The sequence below is a fragment of the Lemur catta genome, chromosome 3 (assembly GCF_020740605.2).
Source record: "Lemur catta isolate mLemCat1 chromosome 3, mLemCat1.pri, whole genome shotgun sequence".
In the NCBI taxonomy this organism is placed as follows: Eukaryota; Metazoa; Chordata; class Mammalia; order Primates; family Lemuridae; genus Lemur; species Lemur catta.
The window spans coordinates 34,286,153-34,299,956 of NC_059130.1; the positions used below are offsets into that span (position 1 = coordinate 34,286,153).

Below are 13,804 nucleotides of genomic sequence, written 5' to 3' on the forward strand. Positions count from 1 at the left end.
AACTGCAGACACAGGAGTGCTGAGATCACCTAAAGAGAGAGTATGTCATATGAAACAGGAAGAGTTGGGGCCAAGGACAAAACCTATAACAGATTATTTCTAGGACCTTTACTGAAGCCCTATGTGCAGTGTCCAACTATAAGTGAATAGCCAGATAAATTAAAGCACATTAATGAGTGGAATACTGGCCCTTAAAAGAGTTAAAAGAATATACCACTCGGGCATATTGACTGCTTAAGTTACAGGCACTTGAAAAACAGTAGGTGTAAAAAGATCACTCTGACTGTGCTGTTTCCTAAAAGCAGAGCATGAGATTCCCATATGAAAGATGCAACATCCTTATCCTCAAGGACAAGAAGTGAAGACCAAGACAATTCTGTACAGATCTTGTTAAAATAACTCTTATCTTTTAAGCCTCCTCACATAATTTAGTTGCTTTTTCACAACTTGCTACTCTTTATCCAATTTAGTATATAGGTAACTGACCCTAACTGCTTCTTCCAGTCTTCATTTCCTTATAAGGGCTCTCATGCCACATAAAACTTGTATTAAAGAAATTTGTATGCTTTTCTCCTGTTAATCTATTTTACATCAATTTAATTTTTTGGTCCAGCCTGGACCCTAAGAGGATGGAAGTGGAGTTTTGCTGCCCTTACAGCCTTTAAAATTAGACAGAGGTCACTGGGTTTCTCCAGTTGTTTAGCATCTGCTCTGAGAATTAATTGTGCGAGAAAGAGCCATGGCTGTTTTCTGTAGTACTAGAGCCCACCTGCTAAGGGACCGCATGCTGTGAGATTCTGAAGGAAAGGATTTGCTTCTGGAGGAAAAAGAAGTACATGAGCCTGTAGTTCAACTCCAGATGACCTCCAAACGTGTGGGGTAGAGGATGTTGGGAAATGTATTTAGACAGCAACCAATTTGTAGGTTTTCAAATCAGAAGAGAACTGTGTTAAAGATGGAGGATGAAGAAAAATTGGAACTAGAGGGCATCTTCAATTATTATCATGACTCAATACTGAAGCCGTCCCTGGGTGGGCTTGAACCACCAACCTTTACAGTTAACAGCCGAATGTGCTAACCAATTGCGCCACAGAGACTAACCTATGGATGTTAATCTTGCATATCATATTTATAGATGTTTTGCCAAACATTAGTATTCTGCTACCTGCATTTCTGATCATCATGAGATTTCAATTTTAGGTCTCAGTTGAGTAATTCTAAAACCCAGAACGTCTGTCTGTACGTACATTATTAAGTACAGAAAATAAAACACACAAACAAACAAACAAACAAATAAAACCCAGAACGTGAAACCATCTCTGCTATGAAACATTCTAATCCTTGCTTTCTTCCTTCCCAGTTCCTTAGCGCCAGCAGAAAGCGACTGTGTCTTTCTCCCAAAGTTGAGATTTTGGTTTACAGGAGTAAAACCAAGTTCATTAATGACTTGAAGAAATAGGGAATGGAGCGCGGGTAGGTGAGTGTTGGGAGAATAGATAATTGCTGATTTGAATTAAGGATCCCTGCGTGGGAGGTCATCTTGACATACTTATTTCAGTAAAGTTCTTTGAAGCCCGAGTATATCATGTCTTTCTGAATTTTAAATCCAGATGCTAAGCGTCTGTTCAAAAAAGTAAGTGAATTATGGCAGGGACCCCGAAGCTCTCCAGAATATGATTCTCAAGGGAAAGGAAGGAGAGTACTGAATATACCACAGCAAGGTAGAAAAACATTTAGGGACCCAAGTGATCGAGCAGGTTGAATATACAAGTCTACACCCCTCCCGTGCTCCCTCCCCCCCAATTAAAAACATCCCCAAAGGGCCATGGCTTTCCATAGGGAATGAATGCTTTATAACTTATTCGACTACATTTAATTTTTACATTGAAACGTGAAAACGATCTGCCAGAGATTTTGAATCAAGAAAATCAGTTTAGTAATGAATATAATTTTTCACTGATCCTTTGGAATTCTCAAAGCTGAAGTTAACCTTTCAGAGTTCTCTACAGTGTAGATAAATTTTACCAAACCCTCTGACATTTCCATGGGTAGCTCCCAGGACATATTCAGAAGTTTCTGATTAGAGAAACCCACCACCCATTTAATCTTACATAAGCTCGGAAAACAGGGATGTCATATCTAATATGTTAGTCTTAATACAGTTTGTGTTTCTAAATAGCAACAATTTAGTTGACCCTATGTCTAAAACCAAATCAAAAGTGATCTTTTAAAAATGGAAAATAGGCCGGGCGCGGTGGCTCACGCCTGTAATCCTAGCTCTGGGAGGCCGAGGCGGGTGGATCGCTCGAGGTCAGGAGTTCGAGACCAGCCTGAGCAAGAGTGAGACCTCGTCTCTACTAAAAATAGAAAGAAATTATCTGGCCAACTAAAAATATATATACAAAAAAATTAGCCGGGCATGGTGGCTCATGCCTGTAGTCCCAGCTACTCGGGAGGCTGAGGCAGGAGGATCGCTTAAGCCCAGGAGTTTGAGGTTGCTGTGAGCTAGGCTGATGCCACGGCACTCACTCTAGCCCGGGTAACAAAGTGAGACTCTGTCTCAAAAAAAAAAAAAAAAAAAAAAAAAAAATGGAAAATAACAGGATATCACTCCCAGGCTTTGGCGGTCAAGCAGCCCAGCTGGCAGATACCAATCTCTCCAGTATACTTGTAGCGTGGATTCAAAACGTTTCTGAAACATTCCATGGGCAAGGTTTGCTAGTAGTGCAGATTTTGGGAGACATTGCAAAAACTCTGGATCCACAGAGTTGGGAGAATTTTGTTATCATTAAACTTTCTTACAAGGTCCTCATAATCAACAGGTTGTAAGAATATGGAAGTCCCAATGACTGCAGAACCCAAAAGGGGAGTTAGCACTGTGACACAGGAAATGAACACTAAGCTACGTGAACCGCGGAGCCAAAAGCCCTCTACCATAATAAGTAGAAATCAAAAGAGTTGGCAACCCAGATCAGAGCTGAGATGACAAATAGTTCACACTTGCGGTTGCCAACAAGGCAGGAACGAGGACACAGGCCAAAGAGAAAACAATGGAAGTGGTGACTGCCCTAGGGCCTTGGATTCAGAGTTGCCAGTGCAGTGGAGAGAGAAAGAACGTACACAGCAAGATGAGGGTACACAGGATGTATCAGTTAGAACAACTATCCAGCTATGCGCAAAAGTTTTGGTGGAAAGTGGACTGACTTCTGCAGTATCCTTTGGGGAGCACCGCAGAAGGATACAAGGATGAAGAGAGGGGTGGGCCGGTCCGCGGTGGCTCACGCCTGTAATCCTAGCACTCTGGGAGGCCGAGGCGGGTGGATCGCTCGAGGTCAGGAGTTTGAGACCAGCCTGAGCAAGAGCGAGACCCCGTCTCTACTAAAAAATAGAAAGAAATTATCTGGCCAACTAAAATATATATATAAAAAATTAGCCGGGCATGGTGGCACATGCCTGTAGTCCCAGCTACTCGGGAACCTAAGGCAGTAGGATCGCTTAAGCTCAGGAGTTTGAGGATGCTGTGAGCTAGGCTGACGCCATGGCACTCACTCTAGCCAGGGCAACAAAGCGACACTCTGTCTCAAAAAAAAAAAAAAAAAAAAAAAGAGAGAGAGCGGTGGAGATATGGTAAGATATGACATAAAGTGGAAGTAGAAAATATGAAAAAGGAAATGTAGGCGCCACTGCAGGGCTATTCTAGGATTCTTCCCTGCTATTGTAAGACAGGATTGAGAACGTCGAGAAAGAAAAGCAAAACAAATGTCCCTCAGCAATCTACTGTCCTGGCATACGCTACATGCTATTGAGTCAAACTGCCAATGCTGTTTTCAAAAACTGCCCAAACTTTCACCTTAAAAATCTTCTCGGTTACCCTAGAAAAAAGCAAACTCACGATGTGATAACAACCCCTGACTTCGCTGTGCCTTGCTGGAGCCTCGACCCCCACAAGCTCCACACCCCCTTCCCGGTCATAAGCCACTGACACCCGTGGAGCCCAATCACGGGCCGGCGCCCGAGGCCAGGCACGCCGTGGAAAAGCAAGAGCGCTTGACCGCCTGAGGGGCGACGTCACACAGCGCAGACCCTCGTAAGTGGCCGAACCGGTGGGCGCAGATGCCCCAGCAGGGAGAGCAGAAGTGGCGCGTGAGCCGCGTGGCTCGGCTTGGCGGAAGCAGCGCTGCTGGAGAGCCCTAGTCCGTTCGGGGGGCGGGGCAGAAACGACTGGGTATGTGTGTACGCGTAGTGGGTGCGTGGGTGCGTGTCTGTGTCTGTGTGTGGGGCTGTGTTCTCGCGCGGGCACGCGGCGTGTTGTTGGTGTGTCTGCCGGCGGCCACCGGAGGGGAGAGGCTGTCGTGGCCAGGCGAGTCTGGGGCTGAGGAAGACCGGGAGCGAGGCGAGCGTCGCGCAAGGGAGAAGAGGGGAGAAGCTGAAGGCCTGAAGGCGGCGAGCGAGGCCCAAAGGCCGGATGGGCGGAGGGGTCGGGCCGCACGAGAAGCGAGCGAGTCTGTTGGTCAAGAGGGGAGGTGTGAAGGCGCCGGCAAAGTTGGCAGGCAGCGCGAAAGGAGAAAGGCTTCCCTGACCGGGAATCGAACCCGGGCCGCGGTGGTGAGAGCGCCGAATCCTAACCACTAGACCACCAGGGGGAGACGGCCTGCGCGCCAAGCTTGCGCCAAGTGGACCCAGCGCCTGGGTCGCAAGCACTCTGGGCGCTACCTTGGCGCCCGGGCCGCCTGCGGCTTAAAACAAAGACCAGCCACCCGCCGCCCCTGGCAATCGGCGTGCCCTGGCAGCGCTCCTCCTGCTTGCAGCGGCCTCCAGCCCCGCGCGCCCCCTTGCCCCCGCCACACGCACACACGGACGCAGGCCCGCAGGCACGCACGCACGCAGCCCACCGGCCAAGGCCCCGCACCTGGACCCCGGCAAAAGGTCGGCCTAGTGCGTTGGCCGGGAATCGAACCCGGGTCAACTGCTTGGAAGGCAGCTATGCTCACCACTATACCACCAACGCCGCTCGGCCCCGGCAGCCCCGCCACGCCGGCCCGGGGCTGCCACGAGCGCGCCGCCCACGCCCGGCGCAGCCCTGCCCCGACGCCCCTCGCGTCCTCAGCTCCGCGCTGCCAAGGCGCCAGCCGAGGCCGCCCAAGGGCCCCACATGAGCAAGCCCGGCGCAGCTGCTCCGGACCGCCCGCCTCCTGCCTCTCTCTGGTGGCGCTCTAGCTGCCTTGCTGCCCCTGGGCCCTCGGCTGCACGCCCGCCGCCCGCCCAGCGGGCTCGACGGGTCGTCCGGCACCCTGCTCACCAGAGCGCTTCTCCACCAGGGACCCGGCGAGGCCACAGCCGGCACACGCGGCGCACTCACCGTTACGCCTGCCCTTCCCAACCCCACCCTCACCATTCCGGCCCCCACACGGCCCACGGGCCTGTGCGCCGCCGCCGTCGTCGTAGGGAGCCCATTCCGACTCCCAATTTGGGGGGCGACGCTCGACGGGAGCTGTGGGGGCGCGAGGAGGCCGCTCCGCTTAGGCGAGCGAGAGGCCAGCGAGGAGAAAGGCGAAGGAGGCGGTGTGTGCCTGTGGTGGGGGGGAGCGGGGGTGGTCAAGGGAGCCAGGGTGCAGGGTGGCCCCTGGGGGAGGGCGAAAGGGGGACGGGGCATGGGGCCCATGCGGGCCGGGCACGAGAGGGCGCCCGGCTGGAGGGCGGAGAGAGGAGAAGAAGGGCCCCTGGGCGCCAGAGGCTGGGTCCCGCATGGGGCGGCGGGGACCCAGGCGGTGGCCAAAAAGGGCAGCTGCCTCCCCGTCGGGGAATCGAACCCCGGTCTCCCGCGTGACAGGCGGGGATACTCACCACTATACTAACGAGGACGGCGGTGACGGTGGCCCGGGTGGCAGACCCCTCTGCGACCCGCCGACGCCTAGTCCCGCCTTCCTCCCCCTGCCCACCGCAGGCGGCCCCCACGTGCCCGCCCCCCACACACACCGCACCCCCGCCGCCGTCGCCGAAGCCAGCCTGCCGCGACTCCCAACAAAGCACCCTCCGACCCCGCCCGGACCCAGAGCCGCACCCCGACGTGTACCTCGGTGCAGTGGAACCTCCCAGTGCGCCCTCCCTGCTGCCTCCAGCGCGGGAATCGGGGATGGCGCCTGGACGAAGAGGCGCGGGCGAGCGAGCAAGGCTGCGAGGAGGTGGAGGGCGCGCGCCGTGCTGCAGCGCGCGAGGAGAGGCGCGGGTGGGGGCCGGCGGCAGGCGGGCCCGATGCGGCCCCGGCTGGGTCCGGGGCGGGGGCGTGCGGGAGCGGGGGCCCGGAGGAGTAGGGGCGTCGACGCCGGAGCGAGCCGCGCCTGCTCGCACGGCTCGCCCCCTCTGACCGCGCGGCGGGCCTTTTGCGCACCGGGCAAGGCGCCGGCCGAGGGCGCCCAGGTCCGCCGTCAGGATGGCCGAGCGGTCTAAGGCGCTGCGTTCAGGTCGCAGTCTCCCCTGGAGGCGTGGGTTCGAATCCCACTCCTGACAAGCTCACCTTTTGGCCCGCCCGCCAGGCGCCCGGGCAAAGCCCACCGCGACCCTTGTCCGCCTTACTCTGCCTTCCTGCCTCGCGCTCGCGCTCGCGCTCGCGCTCGCGCCCGCTCTCCAAACTCCCGCGCCCTTGACGCACGCCTCTCAAACGCAGCAACTGCTCAGGCACATGCCTTCTTCCTGCTCACGCGCTGGCGTCGCAGAAATACCCCAGTACCAGGAGCCAGCGCCCTCCACCCTCTGCCAGTTGACATCCGCACAGACCCAGTCCCCGCCAACTCACACATCCCTCTGACTGGGCCCCCACACCTGGACGCTTCAGTACCTCGCTGTCCACCTTCCTCGCTTTCCCGCGCCTTTCTCCTCCGCCCCTCCCCCTGCCGCACCCCTCTCCGTCCCCTCCTCCCTGCAACACAGCCCACCCCCGTTTGCACCACCCTCACCCAAGCGTTCGGCACCCCCCCCCCCGCCCCATTTCACCCTCCAGCTCCTGCCGCGAGGACAGCGACACGCTCTCCGAGCCGCGCACTTCTGCAACCAGAGCCACACCGCCCGACATCCCGTCCTTTCCACACACCCTCGCGGCCCCCGCCTGGCGTCCGGGCGCGGGCCATGGCCGCTCCCTCTCCTGGCTTCCTCTGGCGACACCGACAGCCCGTCCCGCCGCCCTGGGCGACAGAGAAAGCGCAGGACCCGGCGTACCCGCCCCTGTCCCTGAGCGGGCGCGCGCGCGCGCCCCAGTGGCCTCGACGTGACCCGAGCCTCTCCTACGGGTGGACCGTCGGCTCCCGGCCCCATCGGGCCCCTGGTGCGCGCTCAAACCCCGCAGATGCCCACGGCGGTGGGCGGTGACCAGGGCCCGGCCGCCGGTGGCCAGCGCCACTGTGGGAGCCTCTGTGGGCCCCTGCCCCCAGTGCATGGGTGGTTCAGTGGTAGAATTCTCGCCTGCCACGCGGGAGGCCCGGGTTCGATTCCCGGCCCATGCAGCCCACCGTCCCCTTTTGGCCCTGCAGCCCCAAATGCCTGGCGGCGCTCCACTCTGCCTCCTTCCACCCGAGCCCCAAGCGCCTGTCCCACACCAGCTCCGCCCCCTCAGCCAGCGCAACCCTCCTCTGCCGGTTCCCCGCACCTCTCTCGCCCCGGCCCAGGAAACCGGTCGTCCACGCCCCCCCACCCCCAGACACCTTTCCAGCTCAGCTCAGCCCCGCTGCCGCCACACACCTACCTGGTCCCCATTCCCATTCTCTTCGCTGGCCTGCCGCCGCCTCAGTCCGCACACGCATTTCACCTCAAGGAATACCACCCGGCGCCACACGCTTGCACTCGCCCGCCGCACCTCTTCTCTTCGCATTTCACCACGTTGCCTCGCTCTCTGGCTCCCCGCACCCTGAGAAGCTGTCGTGGCTGCCCAACCCATAGCAAGGACAGCGAGTCTCTTAAGACTGGCGCACACATCACCTTCTCCTGGAGGGTCACACAGTTCTTAAACCACACGAGTAAATTAAAAAGCACACGGACAATACCATCGCATACGCACGGTCCAGATTCAGTGCATTGCGCTCATCCTCCATAAGTCTCCCAGTCCGCCACGCACCACCCACCGCCACCGAGAACCCCCCCACCCGAACCCCAATCCGCAGCTTTTGTCAACGTCCGTGCAGTTGCGTATCTGTCCCTCGGGTCTCTTCTACTCTCAGCCCCAAACACACACCTGAGACTGTGAATGTGTGTCCTGATGCGGGGTTATTTAGGTCTCGGATCCAGTTGCATCCCCTACCCTTTTCGGACCGTGCCCAGACCCGCTCTCTCTTGCTCTCAGCCTTACCCTTGCCTGCTCCCCCACCGGCCTTCACCCCCAGCCTCACTCGTTAGCCTGACCGTATGGCGGCCCAGCACCCCAGTCTCGCCCGCGGGGGTCCTCTCTGACCGCACGGGCTTCCATCTTGGATCTTGCCTGGACCACAGCCCACTCACACACAGGCTGGCAATCTGCTGTTCCTGCCAGCCTCCAGTCTCGCCCTCCCTCCGCCACCTCCGACACTGCCCCCACCTCTCCTTCTCCCCCACACACAACTCAATCCGCCGTCCCCAAACACCCCGCCCCCGCCCCCGCCAGCCTCAACACACACACACACACACACACACACACACACACACACACACACACACACACACACACACACCGGGACCCACCTTTCCCGCGCCTCTGTCTCACACGTCCTGCTCTAACGAACTCGCGTCCCCCCTCTCCCGGCCTCCCACAGGCTCCGGAGACACCCGCCACCTCCGCGGCCACCCGAGATCACGCGGGCCCACCCGCCCCAGGCGTCTGCAGAAGCCCCGCCTGACTGGCCAGCCGCACCCCCAGCCCTTTCCAGCGAGTCCCGAGCTCCACCCGGACACCCTGGACTCCTTCTCCCATCCCACACCTCACACCCTGCAACCCACCCAACACCCCCGACACATCCCCACTCCCAGCACTGTGGGCGGGCGTCCCTCCCCTTTATGGTGTCATGCCCTTTGCCCTGGGCCGTGTGAGATGACACCCACGGGAAGGGACACGCACGTCCATCGCCGCCACTCACTCACACCCACCCACGGCACACTCGCGAGAGAACCTTCCCCGGTGATGGCAAGCTCCCCTGTCCCGACAGGGGCTCGTCTCTCCACGTGATACCGAGGCCTCAAGGTCCCCGCCGCCGTCAGTCACAACGCAGATTAGTGCAGTACGTTGGACGTCAGCTGGACCTGCGAATAAAGTTCTGGCATGAAGCACACTGAGCCCTGCAGTGTACTTTGGGGAGCAGCCACAGAATGAGATGGATAGAGATGGCGACGGGCAGCGGCTGGAGAGCCGGGTAGTAGACAGCAGGTAAGGCGGGAAGGGGAAACGATCAGAAATGAAATCTAGGCGCCGGACGTAGGGGCGTTCTCGGCATGTTCTTTGCCGTCCGGAGACCAGATGGAGAGCGTCGGGAATGAAATGCCCATCGGATGCCGGCTACACGTCTATCCGGACACGCATCTCCCCACGCCCCCGCCGGTCGGCCTGGCTGTGCGGTTTTCCCAACCGGCTCCTCAATCTCCGCGCTTCCGCCTCCGCTGCCCGGTAGATCTAGCGAGTCGGACCTCTCAAGCCTCATTTGCATATCCAGCACACACAAAGCAACCCAGACAACTCGACAGCCAAACACCACAAAAAATCCCGTTAAAAAGCGGGCAAAGCTCATGAGTAGACAGACACTTCTCAAAAGAAGACAGACGAATGGCCAACAGGATTATGAGAAAATGCTCAACGTCCCTCATCGACAGGGAAATGACAAGCAAAACCACAATGAGCTATCGTCTGCACCCAGTTAGAATGGCTAGCACTTAAAAGTAACAGACGCGGGCCGGGATCCGGAGAAAAGGGAACTCTTACGCACTGTTGGTGGGAATGTCAATCCCCACAGAAATGGGGCCGGGGGGGAGGGGGGGAAGGGGTAGGGGCGGAAATCCTAAATTTGGTACGGAACCACTTGTAAAAAGAAAAAGACCCGGAATGGCCAAAGCAATCCTGAGCACAAAGAACACAGCTGGAGCCATCAAACTACCCGACTTGCAACTGTACTGCAGAGCTATAGGAACCGAAACAGCATAGGACTGGTATAAAAGCAGACACGTAGACCAATGGAACAGAGTAGAGAACCCAGAGATAAACCCAGGCATTTGCAACCAAGGCACCTTCGACGACGGTGCCAAGAGCGTACAATGGGCAAGGGACAGTCTTCTCAATAAACGGTGTGGGGGAAAAACTGGACATCTACTAATATTTGCAGAAGAATGAGACTAGACCCCTATATCTCAGTGTACGCAGAAATCAAATCAAAATGGATTAAAGGCTTAGGCCTAAGACCCGAAACTTTGAAACTACTAGAAGGAAACATTGGACAAATGCTTCAGGACGTTGGTCTGGGCAGAGAGTTTTCGTGTAAGACCTCGAAAGCACAGGCAGCCAAAGCACAAATAGTCCATTGGGACCGCATCAAGTTAAAACAAACACAGAAACAAACACAAAAAGCACAAAACAAAAAAAACTTCTGCTCAGCAAAGGAAACAGTCAGAAAAGTGAAGAGACACAACCCACGGAATGGGAGAAAGTATTTGCAAGCTGTCCATCTGACAAGGAGTTAATAACCGGAATGCATAAAGAGCTCAAACAACCCAATGGTACAAGAAAACACAACACAACAAACCAAAAACCAAAAATGAGCAATCCGATTCAAAACTGGGCAAAAGATCTGAACAGGCATTTCTCAAAAGAAGGCACACACATGGCTGACAGGTATATGAACAAATGCTCAACGCCACTAAGCATCGGAGAGATGCAAATCAAAACCACAATGTGATATATCATCTGTCACCCCAGTTGAAATGGCTCACATCGAAAAGACAGGCAATGACAGATGCTGGCGAGGATGTGGAGAAAGGGGAACCCTCCTGCATTGTTGGGGTGGGACTGTAAATGGGTACAGAACAGTAGGGAGACTGCTCAGAAGCCTACAACTAGACCTCCCATAGATCCAGCAAGCCCGCTGCTGGGTCTGCATCCAAAGGAACAGAAATCCATACGTCAAAGGGATACCTGCACCTCCATGTTTACTGCAGCACTACTCGCCAAGGCCAAAGCACGGAATCGACCTAAGTGGCCATCAACGGGTGAATGGATACACAAAATGCGGTGTAGATATACACCATGGAATACTATTCGGCCATAGAAAAGGATGGAATCCCATCGTTTGCAGCCACATGGATAAAACCGAAGATCATTGTGTTAAGTGAAATATGCCAGCCACAGAAAGACAAACATACATGTTCTCACGCATATGTGGGAGCTAAAGAAGTTGATCTCCTGGAGGGAGAGCCTGGGGAGGGTGCGAGGGGGTGGGGCATGGGGTTTGAGGGGGGCGGCGGGGGTGGGGTGGGAGAATGAAGAGGGGTTGTTAAAGGGTACAGACAGACAGTTACACAGAAGGAATAAGTTCTGATTTCCCACAGAAGATTGTAGCGAATATAGTTAATTAACAATGACGTGTATATTTCAACACAGCTAGAAGAGAAGACCTGAAAGGTGTTCAACACATATCAATAGTAGTGACAAATAGTCAAGGTGATGGACGCCCTGACTGGATCCTTACACATTCTCTGCAGGTCCCCCATAAATATGCACAAACCTCGTGGATCAATAAAAAACCGTTTTTATTTTTCAAAAAGATTCGTTTTCACACCCCTGCCTCCCCAACGCCTTGCCTGGAGCCTCGGCCCCCACAAGCTCCACACCCCCTTCCCGGTCATAAGCCACTAACACCCGTGGAGCCCAATCACGGGCCGGCGCCCGAGGCCAGGCACGCCGTGGAAAAGCAAGAGCGCTTGACCGCCTGAGTGGCGACGTCACAGAACGCAGACCCTCGTAAGTGGCCGAACCGGTGGGCGCAGATGCCCCAGCAGGGAGAGCAGAAGTGGCGCGTGAGCCGCGTGGCTCGGCTTGGCGGAAGCAGCGCTGCTGGAGAGCCCTAGTCCGTTCGGGGGGCGGGGCAGAAACGACTGGGTATGTGTGTACGCGTAGTGGGTGCGTGGGTGCGTGTCTGTGTCTGTGTGTGGGGCTGTGTTCTCGCGCGGGCGCGCGGCGTGTTGTTGGTGTGTCTGCCGGCGGCCACCGGAGGGGAGAGGCTGTCGTGGCCAGGCGAGTCTGGGGCTGAGGAAGACCGGGAGCGAGGCGAGCGTCGCGCAAGGGAGAGGAGGGGAGAAGCTGAAGGCCTGAAGGCGGCGAGCGAGGCCCAAAGGCCGGATGGGCGGAGGGGTCGGGCCGCACGAGAAGCGAGCGAGTCTGTTGGTCAAAAGGGGAGGTGTGAAGGCGCCGGCAAGGTTGGCAGGCAGCGCGAAAGGAGAAAGGCTTCCCTGACCGGGAATCGAACCCGGGCCGCGGCGGTGAGAGCGCCGAATCCTAACCACTAGACCACCAGGGAGCCACGGCCTGCGCGCCAAGCTTGCGCCAAGTGGACCCAGCGCCTGGGTCGCAAGCACTCTGGGCGCTACCTTGGCGCCCGGGCCGCCTGCGGCTTAAAACAAAGACCAGCCACCCGCCGCCCCTGGCAATCGGCGTGCCCTGGCAGCGCTCCTCCTGCTTGCAGCGGCCTCCAGCCCCGCGCGCCCCCTTGCCCCCGCCACACGCACACACGGACGCAGGCCCGCAGGCACGCACGCACGCAGCCCACCGGCCAAGGCCCCGCACCTGGACCCCGGCAAAAGGTCGGCCTAGTGCGTTGGCCGGGAATCGAACCCGGGTCAACTGCTTGGAAGGCAGCTATGCTCACCACTATACCACCAACGCCGCTCGGCCCCGGCAGCCCCGCCACGCCGGCCCGGGGCTGCCACGAGCGCGCCGCCCACGCCCGGCGCAGCCCTGCCCCGACGCCCCTCGCGTCCTCAGCTCCGCGCTGCCAAGGCGCCAGCCGAGGCCGCCCAAGGGCCCCACATGAGCAAGCCCGGCGCAGCTGCTCCGGACCGCCCGCCTCCTGCCTCTCTCTGGTGGCGCTCTAGCTGCCTTGCTGCCCCTGGGCCCTCGGCTGCACGCCCGCCGCCCGCCCAGCGGGCTCGACGGGTCGTCCGGCACCCTGCTCACCAGAGCGCTTCTCCACCAGGGACCCGGCGAGGCCACAGCCGGCACACGCGGCGCACTCACCGTTACGCCTGCCCTTCCCAACCCCACCCTCACCATTCCGGCCCCCACACGGCCCACGGGCCTGTGCGCCGCCGCCGTCGTCGTAGGGAGCCCATTCCGACTCCCAATTTGGGGGGCGACGCTCGACGGGAGCTGTGGGGGCGCGAGGAGGCCGCTCCGCTTAGGCGAGCGAGAGGCCAGCGAGGAGAAAGGCGAAGGAGGCGGTGTGTGCCTGTGGTGGGGGGGAGCGGGGGTGGTCAAGGGAGCCAGGGTGCAGGGTGGCCCCTGGGGGAGGGCGAAAGGGGGACGGGGCATGGGGCCCATGCGGGCCGGGCACGAGAGGGCGCCCGGCTGGAGGGCGGAGAGAGGAGAAGAAGGGCCCCTGGGCGCCAGAGGCTGGGTCCCGCATGGGGCGGCGGGGACCCAGGCGGTGGCCAAAAAGGGCAGCTGCCTCCCCGTCGGGGAATCGAACCCCGGTCTCCCGCGTGACAGGCGGGGATACTCACCACTATACTAACGAGGACGGCGGTGACGGTGGCCCGGGTGGCAGACCCCTCTGCGACCCGCCGACGCCTAGTCCCGCCTTCCTCCCCC

General features: G+C 58.1%; 9 non-coding genes across 9 annotated transcripts; 2 read left to right on the plus strand and 7 right to left on the minus strand.

Moving 5' to 3' along the window:
- Window positions 1–1,022: 1,022 nt before the first annotated feature.
- TRNAN-GUU lies at window positions 1,023–1,097 on the minus strand. Its single transcript has one exon. It is a non-coding gene; the product is annotated as a tRNA-Asn (tRNA).
- Window positions 1,098–4,571: 3,474 nt separating this feature from the next.
- On the minus strand, window positions 4,572–4,643 carry TRNAE-CUC. The gene has a single exon. It is a non-coding gene; the product is annotated as a tRNA-Glu (tRNA).
- Window positions 4,644–4,936: 293 nt separating this feature from the next.
- TRNAG-UCC lies at window positions 4,937–5,008 on the minus strand. Its single transcript has one exon. It is a non-coding gene; the product is annotated as a tRNA-Gly (tRNA).
- A 781-nt stretch (window positions 5,009–5,789) lies between these two features.
- TRNAD-GUC lies at window positions 5,790–5,861 on the minus strand. Its single transcript has one exon. It is a non-coding gene; the product is annotated as a tRNA-Asp (tRNA).
- A 563-nt stretch (window positions 5,862–6,424) lies between these two features.
- Window positions 6,425–6,507, plus strand: TRNAL-CAG. Its single transcript has one exon. It is a non-coding gene; the product is annotated as a tRNA-Leu (tRNA).
- A 918-nt stretch (window positions 6,508–7,425) lies between these two features.
- Window positions 7,426–7,496, plus strand: TRNAG-GCC. Its single transcript has one exon. It is a non-coding gene; the product is annotated as a tRNA-Gly (tRNA).
- A 4,947-nt stretch (window positions 7,497–12,443) lies between these two features.
- On the minus strand, window positions 12,444–12,515 carry TRNAE-CUC. The gene has a single exon. It is a non-coding gene; the product is annotated as a tRNA-Glu (tRNA).
- Window positions 12,516–12,808: 293 nt separating this feature from the next.
- On the minus strand, window positions 12,809–12,880 carry TRNAG-UCC. The gene has a single exon. It is a non-coding gene; the product is annotated as a tRNA-Gly (tRNA).
- Window positions 12,881–13,661: 781 nt separating this feature from the next.
- Window positions 13,662–13,733, minus strand: TRNAD-GUC. The gene has a single exon. It is a non-coding gene; the product is annotated as a tRNA-Asp (tRNA).
- Window positions 13,734–13,804: the final 71 nt, after the last annotated feature.